Source organism: Podarcis pityusensis (genome assembly GCF_964106645.2).
Source record: "Podarcis pityusensis genome assembly, chromosome: 2".
Classification (NCBI taxonomy): domain Eukaryota; kingdom Metazoa; phylum Chordata; class Lepidosauria; order Squamata; family Lacertidae; genus Podarcis; species Podarcis pityusensis.
Window position 1 is genome coordinate 76,917,110 of NC_138029.1, and position 12,885 is coordinate 76,929,994.

The 12,885-nt window shown below is 47.0% G+C and overlaps 1 protein-coding gene across 1 annotated transcript in view; it reads right to left on the reverse strand.

Moving 5' to 3' along the window:
- The window catches only part of SFMBT1 (Scm like with four mbt domains 1), an 81,003-nt gene extending 79,183 nt beyond the window's left edge, over positions 1-1,820 (reverse strand). Inside the window, exon 1 of the mRNA XM_080994179.1 lies at positions 1,691-1,820. The gene's annotated coding sequence lies outside the window, so the exon portion shown is untranslated. The remainder of the gene's footprint in view (positions 1-1,690) is intronic.
- Between the last annotated feature and the right edge of the window lie 11,065 nt (positions 1,821-12,885).

Below are 12,885 nucleotides of genomic sequence, written 5' to 3' on the forward strand. Positions count from 1 at the left end.
ATCAGAGTTTTACTTCCAAGTGGATAAAGGTAGAGGCAAAGCTATGAATCCTAAATGTTACAGACTCTTACACACTTTTTATGACAGCAAATTTCTCTCCAAAGCAGATATAATCATTCCACGAAACCCACGTGAGACCATTAAATAGACATCACTCTGGCCTAGGAGAGGCCTAGTAATAGAGCTGCTTTTTAAGAGCGGATTAACTGCCTGTCCCTGCAAGAGAGAAATTGTAAAAGTCTAAGTTCTGGACTCCTCTTTCTTTTTCATTAGGTAAGATGATTCCACAGTTTCATGCACAGAAATGCATCTAAATGGAGTCAATTCCCAAACTGTCCTTCCTGCACAAGCCCCTCTTTGACTGTAAGAGCATTTCCCCAACTTGACTCAAATTTATTAAGGCCTCCTTCTCCTTTCCACTGCAGCCAACTGTAGTGTGCATCCCTCATTTAGGATTTATGGGTTCAGGTGCATCCTCAGCTACAGGGCAATGAAGCCCTGCGTTCTTGAGTCTTAAGAAAGGGAGGGCAGAAGAGCAGAGAATGGAAACTAAGAAAGCAAAGGGTACCGGAGTAGAGTTGTTTTTCAACTGAAAGTAGAGTCCCACAGGAGGAGGCATCAGTAGCACCGGCAAAGGGGCTCCGCGGAGTGTAATTTGGTGGCACTGTAATCACGCGCAATCAAAACAACGGCGGACACCAGCTGCCGATCCGACCCACCTTCCTCCCCCACCCACAAAAAAAAGTCGCGATTTATGGGGCCAGGTTGATGCGAGGAGCTCGCAACTGCCATCAACATCGCAGATGGATAGCAAACCGCGTAGCGGTCTTCGGAGAAAGTGTGCGCTCCCGACGGAGTTCCCCTGCGCTTGGGTTGAAAGATCACTTCGCCGCTAAGGGGAGGGGGGGAGGATGGGGGAGAACCACAGCCCAATTGTTTAAGAAGGCCTCATCTTTTCCAAATGAAGCCATTTTAGAGAAGATTAATAATCATAATAACGCTTTTATCATCATCACCATCACCACCATGTCAAACGCCACTTCGGCAAAGACAAAACACATGGCCTCAAAAGTTCAGAAGTTCCCTTGAAATGACTTTTCCTCTAACCCACCCAAGTTAGAAAAAGAAAGTGCATCAACAACGTTCAATCGCCCAGCCAGAGATTCCAGAAACCAAGGCGAGGGAAGGAGAGGCTTGGCTTTCCTTGCGCACACAATAACGGGCAACACCCCCCCCCCAAAAAAAGAGGGAGAAGGAGCACCTTCCAGTGCTCTGCGCCTAGGAACTTTTCACAAGTACAGCAGGAAAACAAATGCGAAGGGAAACGGCAGGCGGGCAGGCGCCCCCTTTCGGGCCCGGAGGTGCGCGGGCGCAGAGCGCCTTTCTCCCGCGTCGCGGGAATTTGCGCGGAGCGCGAGAAGCGCGCGCGGAGTTGGCGCTCGTACTGCGGCGGCGGCGGCGGCGGCGTCTCCCGGCTGCACATCCGAGCGAAGCGCTCGCCACTCGCTCGCTCCCCCTCCCGCTCGCCTGGCTGCTGCTGCTGCTACCGCCCTCCCTCGCCGTCTCCCGCATCAAACTTCAGGAGCCGGAAAAAAGCGTTTCCGGCGGCCGCGCACGCAGCAAAACGCGCCCAGCAGCTGCGGCGGGCGCCCCCCGACCCGCGAGGCCCCGCATCCCGCCCCCGCCTTACCTGCGGGGAGTTTTTCCAGCCCCGCGCCGCTGCCGGGGCTCGGGCAAGGCTCGCCGGCGCTCCGCTCACCGCCTCATATCCAATATGGCTCGATCGGCCCAGGCGCATGCGCCCGCCGTCTCCCTCCCCGCTCCCCTCCCCTCGCTCCGGAGGCTTTTTGGGCGCTCGCAACGCACTCCCGCGCCCCTCGCGCTCGGGCGCGCCGAGCCCTGGCGCCGGCCGGCGGCTGGGGACGGACGGGCGTCCGCGGAAGGGCTCAGTCTGGACCCCCCCTGCCCGAGCCGAGCCGCTGCCGCCGCCGCCCCAGAACCAAACTTGCTCCTCCAGCACTTCGGGGCGCCGGGAGAGGCGGCGCGAGCCCCCGCCTCCGCCCGTCGCAGCGCCGCCCCGTCCCCGAGGATTTCCCGCGGGGCGCGCACCTGCCTCAAGTTGTTGGGCGCGCAATTGGGGAGGCTGCGCGGCGGCTCGAGCTCGAGTGGGGGGCGGGGGCGAGCGAGCGAGCGAGCGAAAAAGAGCCCCAGCCTCCCGTGTGCTGGAATGAAGCGGGAGAGGCAGCTGGAGGGGCTTTGCGCGAGACAGGCAGGCGCTGTCAGCTTAGCTCTCCATCCAGCGCGCTGGCCTGGCGAGCTAGCAACTACTTGAGCCTGCTCCCTCGCACTCAAGCTGCAGCGCCCGGCTGCTTTCAAGTGCCATAAATACACCGGCGGAGTCATGCCTTCTTCTTGGAAAGCCAAGTTCATTTTTTTCATATTTTTTTTCTGGAGAACTCGCGACTTCCTTTCTTCCACCCGCCCCCCTCCCCGTTTTTTGTGTGCGTTTGGCCCAGAAAGGCCGGCGCCGTGGGTTTCCTGACACTATCGTAACCCCTGCCTTGCTTTTTCGTGAAGATCTCTCGATCCCGGCTCCGCTGCCGTTTGAAGGGGATCCTGCGCCCCTTTGGCTCCCTCCTCGCCATCCCCCCCCCCCCGCTCCGCCGCTCCCCTCCCCCTGCCGAAGATGTAGGACGGAAGCGCGGCCCAAGTGCGTGCACGCTGGAGGAGAGGATGGCGGCAAAGGAGGCGGCTGGGTGGCTGCAGCTGTTGAGACATTTAAAGGCGGGATAAATTAAAACAACCGAAATTAAAATCTGAAGACGGGGAGGGAGGTGGAGTTGTGGCGGTGGGGGGGGGGAATAAATGGGGAAAGAAAGGAGCAGGATTGTGCAACACCGAGAACCTCATGACCACGCGTCGGTGCAATCAGAGAAGAGTAATAAAAGCGAGCGAGTTTCACGCAGCTTAAAGGCGACAGGAGGCGAAAGAGCGATACCGATTGAGCCAACTGGATCCTTGCAAGAACCTCGCTTTGGAGGAGGGGGTGGGGACAGAGATCTAGTTTCCAGGATCCTCCGCGTTCGCGCCTTCCTCAGTCAGCAAACCATCGCCGCCGCCGCCCGCCCCCCTCCGATTTTCGCATAGGCTCCAAACGCTTTTTTACTGTAGCTCTCTGGCTTGTATCTACTCCACTTCCCCCTCCTTTAACCCGTTCCATCCACACGCACGCGTCCCTTGGCGTGCCGGGATTTAATGGCTCATGCTGTACACGCCGCCTGCTCGGTGCGTCGCAGACACCAGTTGACAGCATACGGGGATAAGCGATCAGCGTGCGGAAAAGTCATCTGGAACTCGAGGAGCGATCGGCGTCGCCGGGCTCGGGTGGAAGCGAAAGGGATGCGCCGAGAAAGATACAGAAACGCCAAACACTGCGAGATTTCCAGACAGGAAGAAGGCATGCCGAACACGGAGGCGAATAATAAAACCCAGCGCAGGGAAATCCTCGCGCTACAGCTCAGATCTAACCAGCTGCCTGCACCTTCCCTTTGAATAATTTCCCCCGCTTCCATCGAAAATGCTGGGCGATGCAACTGCGGGCAAGCGGGGGAGGGGGGCCTTGGCAAATAATTAAAAGGATTAAAAGATATCGCGACTTGGGTCGTGAAGATGTGGCATCTACCGTGTTTTGAAGAAACGATAGTATCGGATTTATTGGTAATTTTCAATCGTGGTGGTTTCTTCTTCCGCTTGGGGCTTCTCGTATTTTTGCACTGGCCGAACTTAAGACGAAGTCGACCTGAGGAACGAAGACTGCGCTCCTTACAAGGACTGACAGCGAACGAGCTAGATCATCTTCCGAGTCTGCCTCCTCCTAAGCCAAAAGTGCGCTACAGTCTGCATGAAATTCTCTGCCTAAAGAAAAAAGAAGAGGCGAGCAACTTTAGGAAGGGAAATGCCTTGTCGGACCGCTAGAGGGTGGTCCCTTCATATGCGTTGCAAGGTAAACGAATGAACGGAGCATCCCGGAGTATAGTATTGAAGGCTGCAATCCCATGCTCGCTTCCTTGAGAGAAAGCCCTTTTGAACTCAGCGGATCTTTCTAGGAAACATGTATAGGCTGAGGCTGCAAGAATATCTTAAACTGAACTTCCAGTCTCTCCTGGGTTGTTTTCTTTTAAGGCATTCTGAACAACACAACCCCCACCCCCACCAAAAAATAAATAAATCACAAATCCACAAAAGGAGGCTCTCCTAACTGGAAAAGTACCATTGTACTCTTGTAGATGTAACACTCCCGTGGTCACTGGTTCCAATTTAAAATTATTAAGGAACAATTGCGTTTTACATAATCACTGCAGTCAAGCTTTTAATGCAAATCTATGAATTGGCAGTCAGCTGGAGAACAGCACTTCAAATCACCATAAGCAGTACACTGTGAACAAGCTTCACTACTTCAAAATGAAATGTTCTTACGTAATTCTCACTCTCATATTATTCTTGACTTTTAATTTCTCCCAACCTCCTCCCCTTCCAATTAAGGCTACAATCCTACAACAAACCTCAAAGGAAAGCCCATTGAACTCAGGACAAACTTCTGAGTAGACATGCACAGAAGTGTGTTGTAGTGTAGCCCTTTGAACAAAAGCCCCATTGAGTATCTCTTAAATTGTGTCAATAATAATAATAATTTATTTATATGCCGTCCATCTGACTGGGTTGCCTCAGTCACTCTGTGTGGCTTCCAACAAATTAAACACAGTAAATTAAGCACAGCAAAACATCAAACATTAAAAACTTCCCTATACAGGGCTGCCTTCAGATGTCTCTGATGGAGCAGTGTGTGCTGGTTCAACTTCCCTGCATTCCAAATCTTCATTTGAGGGTTGAGGTCTGAAAAACGATTGTAAGCTTATTCAACTGAATGTTACAGATAGGTAGCCGTGTTGGTCTGCCATAGTCAAAATAAAAAAAATCCTTCCAGTAGCACCTTTAAGACCAACTAACTTAGTTGGTCTTAAAGGTGCTACTGGAAGGATTTTTTTTATTTCAACTGAATGTGATTACAATCCTCCCACAATCAGGAAATCCTGCCCAAGTGTATTCAATCAAAACACACTTAGAAGCTACCTTCAGATTTTCCCAGTCATCATGGGAAGGTCAAGAGTGTGGAGGAGTGGGGCCAGCGCATGTACCTCCTCCATGGATACAATTTAAATTCACCCGAATTATCAAAATAAGGCATGCCCTTTCTGTGCAAACTCCCCCACCCACCCCCACTTTTTTGAAAATACTGCAGATGCTCACTTGGCAATTTTCATTCCCTTTTCTCTTCATTAATGCTAACAAGTTGTGATCTCTTCAATAAAACTGAACACAAAGACTTCTCTGGAAATACACCAAATGTTCTTTTTTCAAGGCTGTGAAGAACATATTTAGCAGAAGCTGATTAGCTGAGCTAATTATTTTAAGTGACTAGAAAGTATCTCATTTCTCTTAACTCTGCAGGCCTTAAGTACATTAGATAACAGAACACCCACAAAAGCTTTGGTCTTTTGCTTGTATTAATGAGGCCTTTCCTTTATAAGATAACATGCTCTTTTTTTGCTCATGGTCAGTATTTCTGGCTGAGGAGGGACAGGAAATCTTAAGTATTCTTCAACCAACTTACAGCAGTTGTACTTTCAAATTGGTCTTAAGATAACAGTGCTCATTAAAGTCAGTCTTATGATAAGAAAGCTGTTGAGACCCAAAGACCCGGTATTCATATAACCCTGGCCCTTACTCCCCTGCCAGAGGCCATCTTCAGGCTCTTTCCCTAGGCCTCATTGGGTGGGGCCAAGGAGAGAATAGCTATATTCCGGATGTACCCAGCCCCCTTCCTCCGCAGGAAGCTGCAGAACTCCTGGACTTAAGCCTGTCGTGGCCAAGAGCACAGGTAGCCCAAGAGAAGGGGGCGTACAGAAGGACTGTGCTCCTGACAGTAGCGCTAGACAGTAACCTGGGAAATAATGGGAAGCAACATCCATGAAATAAATCCATCCTTCCAGAATGCCAGATGTGCATTGTTTGGCCCCCTTGGTCAGGTGTGGACCCATAGAAGATGGTGGTGTGGGAGCTTCTGGTGCAACACCAATGGGGCAACTTAAGAAACCCCACACCACATGGGAGAAGGTCACGCTATGACACAACGCTGTCAACCTTTGAGAAACTGGATGGCTGGTTATGGATCAGCCCACATGGTCTTGTACCTCTTGAGTTACCTGGCAGTGAAGAAAGGATCAGTGCTGGTGTAACATGGGCTGAAAGCTGCAGTCCTTCACGCTGGGTTAATGAAGCAGCCTCATACAAGAATACCATGTAGCCCCCCTTTTTCCTACTGCTTCCAGTGTGGCGTAATGGTTATAGCATTGGACTATGACTTGGGAGATCAGGGTTTGAATCCCCACCCAGCCATGTAGTTCACTGAGCAACTTTGGGTCACCCAGCATCTCACAGGGGTGTTGTGAGGGTGAAATGGGGAGGGAACCATGTACACCATATTGAACTCCTTGGAAGATAAAGGTGGTACACAAACACACACACACACACACAAATGTGCACCTCTGTCACATGCAGAACAACCTCCATTTCAAGGACTGGAGGTGCAACAGCAGCAAACCGAGCAGGGAATCACTGTGGTGAGCTGGCTTCTTAGGTCTGCTTGCAGAAACCAATGGAACTGACAGACGCCAGGAAAGTTCTGTCTCAAGAATGTAACAAACAACAACTTATTTAGACTGCAGTCTTAAGCCCCCGAAGCCACAGGGGGCATTACACCTGACAATCTAGATTGCCGCAAAAACTACCAGAGTGCCTAGGACTGGGTGCCCAATTAAGAGCAATGCCTTAAATCCTGGAATGCCACACGGACAGAGTTGTCACTTAGGAAGAGGAGAAGGTGGGGTCTGATGTGGAGAAAAGATTCAGTTTTTCTTCAGGGGATGAGGATTTCCTTGGGTAGTGCTAGAACAGGTTGATGGCTCCGGTCACTCCTTTAGCCACCGTTTTTTGCTACCACAACAAATGTTGATTTCTAGAGATGAGTTTGAGTTGGATCCTCAAAGCCCGTATAGTGATGACACAACTAAAATGAAATCATTGGGATTCTTGCTGATGCAGATGCTTTGAGGTTTGGACTCTACCTTCTGGATGTTAAAATGCATAGGCGGATAACATCCATCTGCTCCAGAATCCTTCTTTAATGCTAATAACATCCAATTGGAAAATCAACAAGTGAAATTATTGTATTTTATGAAAGTTAGATTGTATAAAATAGCATAAAGCTAGTCATGCACATACTATTGCATGGAATATAGCATAAGCTTGTGTTCAGTATGTTACTCTGGAAAGTCTAATGCATCATTTAAATGTATTTATTCAATACATCCTGTCCCAAAACCTCTTGCTAAGGATTTTTAATATGCAGTTTCTCTCTGTAACTTCACAGCATTTGATTGAAAGTCTAGATCTCTCTTCATTCCTTGAAGGACTATTGTTAGACATTGCTTAAATCATCAGCTTATTTGATGTTACCCGATAAGTGCGTCTTGCCAACTAGTTTAACTCAATACATAAGAAATCTTCAAAGCTACCAAATCAGTTTTTCATCCTGTTTCTTTGTTCCCCATATCTGGAAATTGTCCCGTCCCCCCCCCCCCCCCCATTTTCTTTTCAAGCTAAGGAAGTTGCTATAGTGATTGTTCCAATGTTCCCTTAAGTGTCCAAAACTTGTTATTCCAAAGGTAGTGAGATGAACTTCCTACTGTTCAGGTACAGGAGGCTGGAAAACATTATCAGGTCTATATGTAAATAGCAACGGGTTGTATGCAAGTCAGTCATGCTTGGGGATAACCTGCTGAAATCAATGCACTAAAGTTAGTAGTTGATTTCTGTGAGTGTATTTTGAGTATAACTTATTATTAAATAGATTTATATACTATTGTACATAAAAAGATCTCAAGATGGTTTGCAAGATAAAAATACAAGATAAAAGCACAAATAAGTAGTTAAAACAAAACCAACAAGATAACCCCCTTCCCACTTAGTCAGACATAACCCAATAAAATTGTTTTGGAAACAACAGAAATGACAAAATTAAATAAGTTTTTGTGTGCACCAAGCACTATAAGGATTTTTACTCCTTTACAAGGTCATATGGAAAAAAATGAATTAAAATAGTAGGACTTCAGCATAGAAAAGTTGAGCGGATAAGGAGACTAAGCTGGAATCTGCATGGCTCTGCACCTGCCTTGGATCTCAGCCTTTTATTTTCTATAATTTATTTATTGTGTTCATACCCCACCTTTTTCTCCATGGAGGTCCAAGTGGCATATGTGGCTCTCCCTCTCCTCATTTAATCCCCACAGCAACCCTGTGAAGTAGGTTAGGCCGAGCCCAAGTTTCTAGTCGTGATTCAGGCTTTTTAAAATATGACCCCAAGAAATCCAGCCATCTCTGTGTAAAGGAACGAGCTTGCTTTTTTTTTTGCTATCCATTGTTGAAAGGAGTAAAATGAAACCAGTTAATGATGTGTGTGAAAAGCCTCAGAAAACAGAAAAGGGAAGGGTGGGGTTCTTTAGTGGTCAGAAAACAGGATGTTTCTGCCTTGCAGCGCTGTCTCTCCATAACCCAGCACACCACGGTCTTCCTGGCTGCACACGAGCCCATTGTCTCCTGTACCCAATCACTTCCATTTCCCGACTAATTCTGCCAAAAAAAGCTGCAATAAACCATCAATATAAATTGAACACATGAAATTAAGCTAAGCAAGTGTCGCTACAAGATAGCAAATGCTCAGTTTAGATTTTTAATGTGGGAGAATTTGGCACGTGTGGGAGGATAGTACTGGTTTAAATGTAGAACCTGAGACCATCTATTGGTTGAAATGGGCACCATCTACTTCAGAACAGTGCAGGGAAACTACATATAAGAGGCAGTGAAGTGTACTGAGGCTGCATTTGCACCACAGTTTATTCCGTTTCCCTGCCATTTCCCAAACAGTTAATCCCCACATTATATTTGAGCTTTCAAACAATGCAAGAACCGCTTTCAGAAATATAGCAGAATTTTATTTATTTATATTTATTTTATTTATTCAACTTATACATCGTTCACAACAAGAACACAACATATAAAACCAAACCAAAAGCAATAACCCAATAACACCCCCCCCAAAGCCACATTCTAAAAGTGTGTTGGATGTCAATAAGATCAACCAAAGGCCTGGTTAAAAATGAACGTTTTTGCCTGGCACCTAAAGGTGTATAATGGAGGCGCCAGGCAATCTTCCCTGGGGAGAGCATTCCACAGATGGGGAGCCATTGCAGAGAAGGCCCTGTTCTTGTGTTGCCACCCTCTGGACCTCTCTAGGAGAAGGCACACGAAGATGATCTCAAGGACCGGATAGGTTCATATGGGAAGAGGCAGTCCTTGAGGTATTGCGGTTCTGCGCCTCTTAATTTTTTGTGTTATCTGCTTCCGGAAAATATCCATGTGGAAATAACATGGACACGAGTGCTAAATTTGCGCTGTATTCTGCTATGTTGCCATATATGTCTTTTATGTTGTGTGAAAGCTCAAATGTAGAAAGTAACAGTTAAGGTAGTGTGGAGGGGATGGGGGATGGACGGAATAAACGCCTAGTGAATGCAGCCTGAGGAACCCAAGCGCTTCTGTGTGAGAGTTTGTAATCTGACCTGGGCATCTTCAGCAGCTCATATGCATTCGCCCCACACCTTTGGAAATAATGTGTGCATGATGTCACCTGAGCACAGTTAATGCACGCATTACTTTTGGAAAGCAGTTTTGGCTTTTTGACAGATATGTGCAAGCGACTTCACCCTGGGGAACACTGCCCTTTGAGAAAAGTTTGGTGTTATGAGTAAATGTTTTATTCAAAGCATATCAAGGAAAGGTTGGTCTCTCTTCAGCTGTGAAGCTAGCAGGTGTCTTCTGCCAGATGCAGAGTTCTTGGAATATGGGAATTAAGAAAGGCCTCTTCTGGACATCTCCAATGAGATCACAAACCTGCTAAAGGGAATTGCATCCCCATCTCTCTACTCACCCACAAGGAAACATCACTCAAGACTGATCTCTTGGAAAAAGGGGTTTGTTTTGCCAAATTAAATCTCCATTGCACTTAGTCCACTCTCAGGGGCTCTGATATTTGCCCTAGGAACTTAATAGTCTGAGCTGCCATGAACTGTGAGTACTCAGCTTTTCGAATGCTTTCCAGACAGAGAAAAGAATAGGGATACTATATTCTGTGGCTGGCTGGCAATATGAAGCATCTGGATTTGCCAGGCATAATATAAATGCTTCCTGGTCTTCTGCCTTTGCCTGGTCAATAGAAAAAGCACCTTCTTGAACTTCAGACCCTTGTCCCCTGCTCCAGTAAACAAGGTCCAGAAGAACAAACTCCAGGTCCGGATCTGGGTAGCCCATCTTAGTCCGTCCTCCACATCCTCAACTTGTCTTTGCTAGATACCACTTCAGTGGTCAATTCCCTCCCTGTGCAAGATGGGCCAGATCATAATGAACAGCTTGGTGGAACTTCAGTCTGAATGCTCAGCTCTGGGAAATGTGTGAGTCTTCCCCACCGGTGCCTGTTTCTTGCCTCTCTGTTGCTGTAGTTGTTTAAGCATTCTGCTGGCTTGCTGGTTTATTGCTATGAGCAGCAGCATTATATAACAAAGCCATGCACAGTGTAATGTGGCATAGATAGCATCGAGCTCCAAGGATCTTTCTTTAATAGCCTGCCTAGACCGGCATCCCAAAAAGCAACAAGAGGTTTGGCTGTGGTTGAAAGAGGAGAGAAATTTGCCGCCGCCACCGCCCCTTTTGAATTTGGACTTTGTTTCTGGAAATGCCCCCAGAGGAAAGAAGTGTGTGCGGAAGTCTGTAATATATATATATGCCCCAAATGCTTGCTGTAGCTCGGGGTCATGTGTGCAGGCCCAGTGGCTGCACTGCCACTTGTCTAATGAGTGTGTGGAGTGGCTCAAAATGGTTACTGTGTGCACTGGAGGAGCAGGAATGCTGTTAAGTCGTCGCTGCACGTACAGTGTGTGAGCAGCAGAGTACAGGCAGTGCCTGTGCTGCAGAATAAGCACTTCCAAGGGAGGAGCAACTGGCACAGCATAATCATTGTCTTCAGCAGCAGATATTATTCTGACCTTCCAGCAGCCACCTAAGCATTATTCCTGGCTCTATAGTACTTCCTAGAGCAGCAGCTTGACATGCAGCAATGAAGATGCTCGCTCGTCGTTTGTGGGGAAGCAGCAAGGTTCTGATTATTTGTTCTTGCAGTCAGATTTTGAGCTCCAGAGCTCAGTTGATTGGTTCCATAATGATTGCAAGGCTAGAATTTTAATGGCACTTCAAAGTCTCTTTCTTTAGTTGTATCACCCAGCCAAGCAATTATTTTACCCGTCGTTTGTTCTTTATTTTGAAATGAAAAAGAAAGAGAATAACAGACAGACCTAAATAAATAAGGGGTTTCCCTTTACAGGGCCACCATCCTTGGATTCCCCCCCCCCCCATTCCTTTTCAGGTTTGTATCTCCTTAAGTTTCTTGCGGGCTCTTCTCTTCAGAATATATATAAGATGTTTCTGCTACATCTTAAACACAAAAACACTTATGTGAAATAGGTTGTCAAGGAATCAGGACAATAACATGTCTTCGAACAAAAGGAGAAATACCCTAACATTACAAAACCCGAGTAAGAGGCTTTATGCAGAGAACAGATACAAGGAAGGCGGAGAATAAACTTCTTTCAACTGCATAAAAAGAGCCACAGCAGTTTTACTGTCACAGGTGCTTCGATCCTGATGCCAAGAGTCACCCTGAAATGGACTTAGTGATGGAGAAATAATAAACTGAGCCCAATCAAGACTTATTCAATGAGATTCTCAGGTTAGTATGTATAGGATTTCCATCTTAATGGTTTTTTTTAAAAAAAAAATCAATCATCCTCATATGCTGTTCCTAACGGGAATATGTCCTTGAATTCTGACAGAACCTCTTGGTTGCCTGGATAAAGAATAGAAGGGTGTGTGTGAGAGAGAGTGTGGAAACTAAAAAGGTAAAATCTGCATTTGTTGCCCACTTTTTGCCTCTGGCCTCATCTGTCACTGACATGTGGTCTACAGAAGGTCGCTCAAATGGGAATGCATAGCCTCTGACACTTTGAAGCCAAAATCTGGAATGTCATCTTCCTGTTGTTTGCACGGGGGCCATTTTGGATGCCGTGATTTTGTGCGATTTCGCACTGTGGTTTCCCCTCCCAAATGTTTTGGGTGGCACAGCGCGCAAAAATATATGTTTTGGAGCACTGCAGAAGATTGCAGCCCCTAAGAAGTGTTTTTTTCGAGGGGAAATTGTACCATGAAACCTCTGAGGGAGGTGGAAAGATCAAGAGAGCCCCCTCTGCTATTCTTAATACCTAAGTGGGTATGTAGAGAAGGAGGCTGTCTTTCATATATTTTGGGCCTAAATTGTTTAGGAATTTAAACACTAATGTGAGCACCCTGAATTGGGCCTGGAAACAAACCGGCAACCAGTGTAGCTGCTTTAATCTGGATTGTGTGAGTTCGAAATGCAGTTCCACTTTAGACCAGTTGCCTTGGCCCTATAGTAGAATTGCTGTGTAAAGCTCCAAATCTCCATAGGATGCTGCTTCTTCTGGCACAACTATTCATTTGTTGAGTGTCTAAGATTTCTGCCCAATGAGTGAAGGAAACAAGAAAATAATTCATGCATCTGCTTGGAGGAAGCAGTAGGCAAAATCCCCACCACCACCACCAATTGTTATATTTTGAAATACAGTGGGAAATGTGGCTATT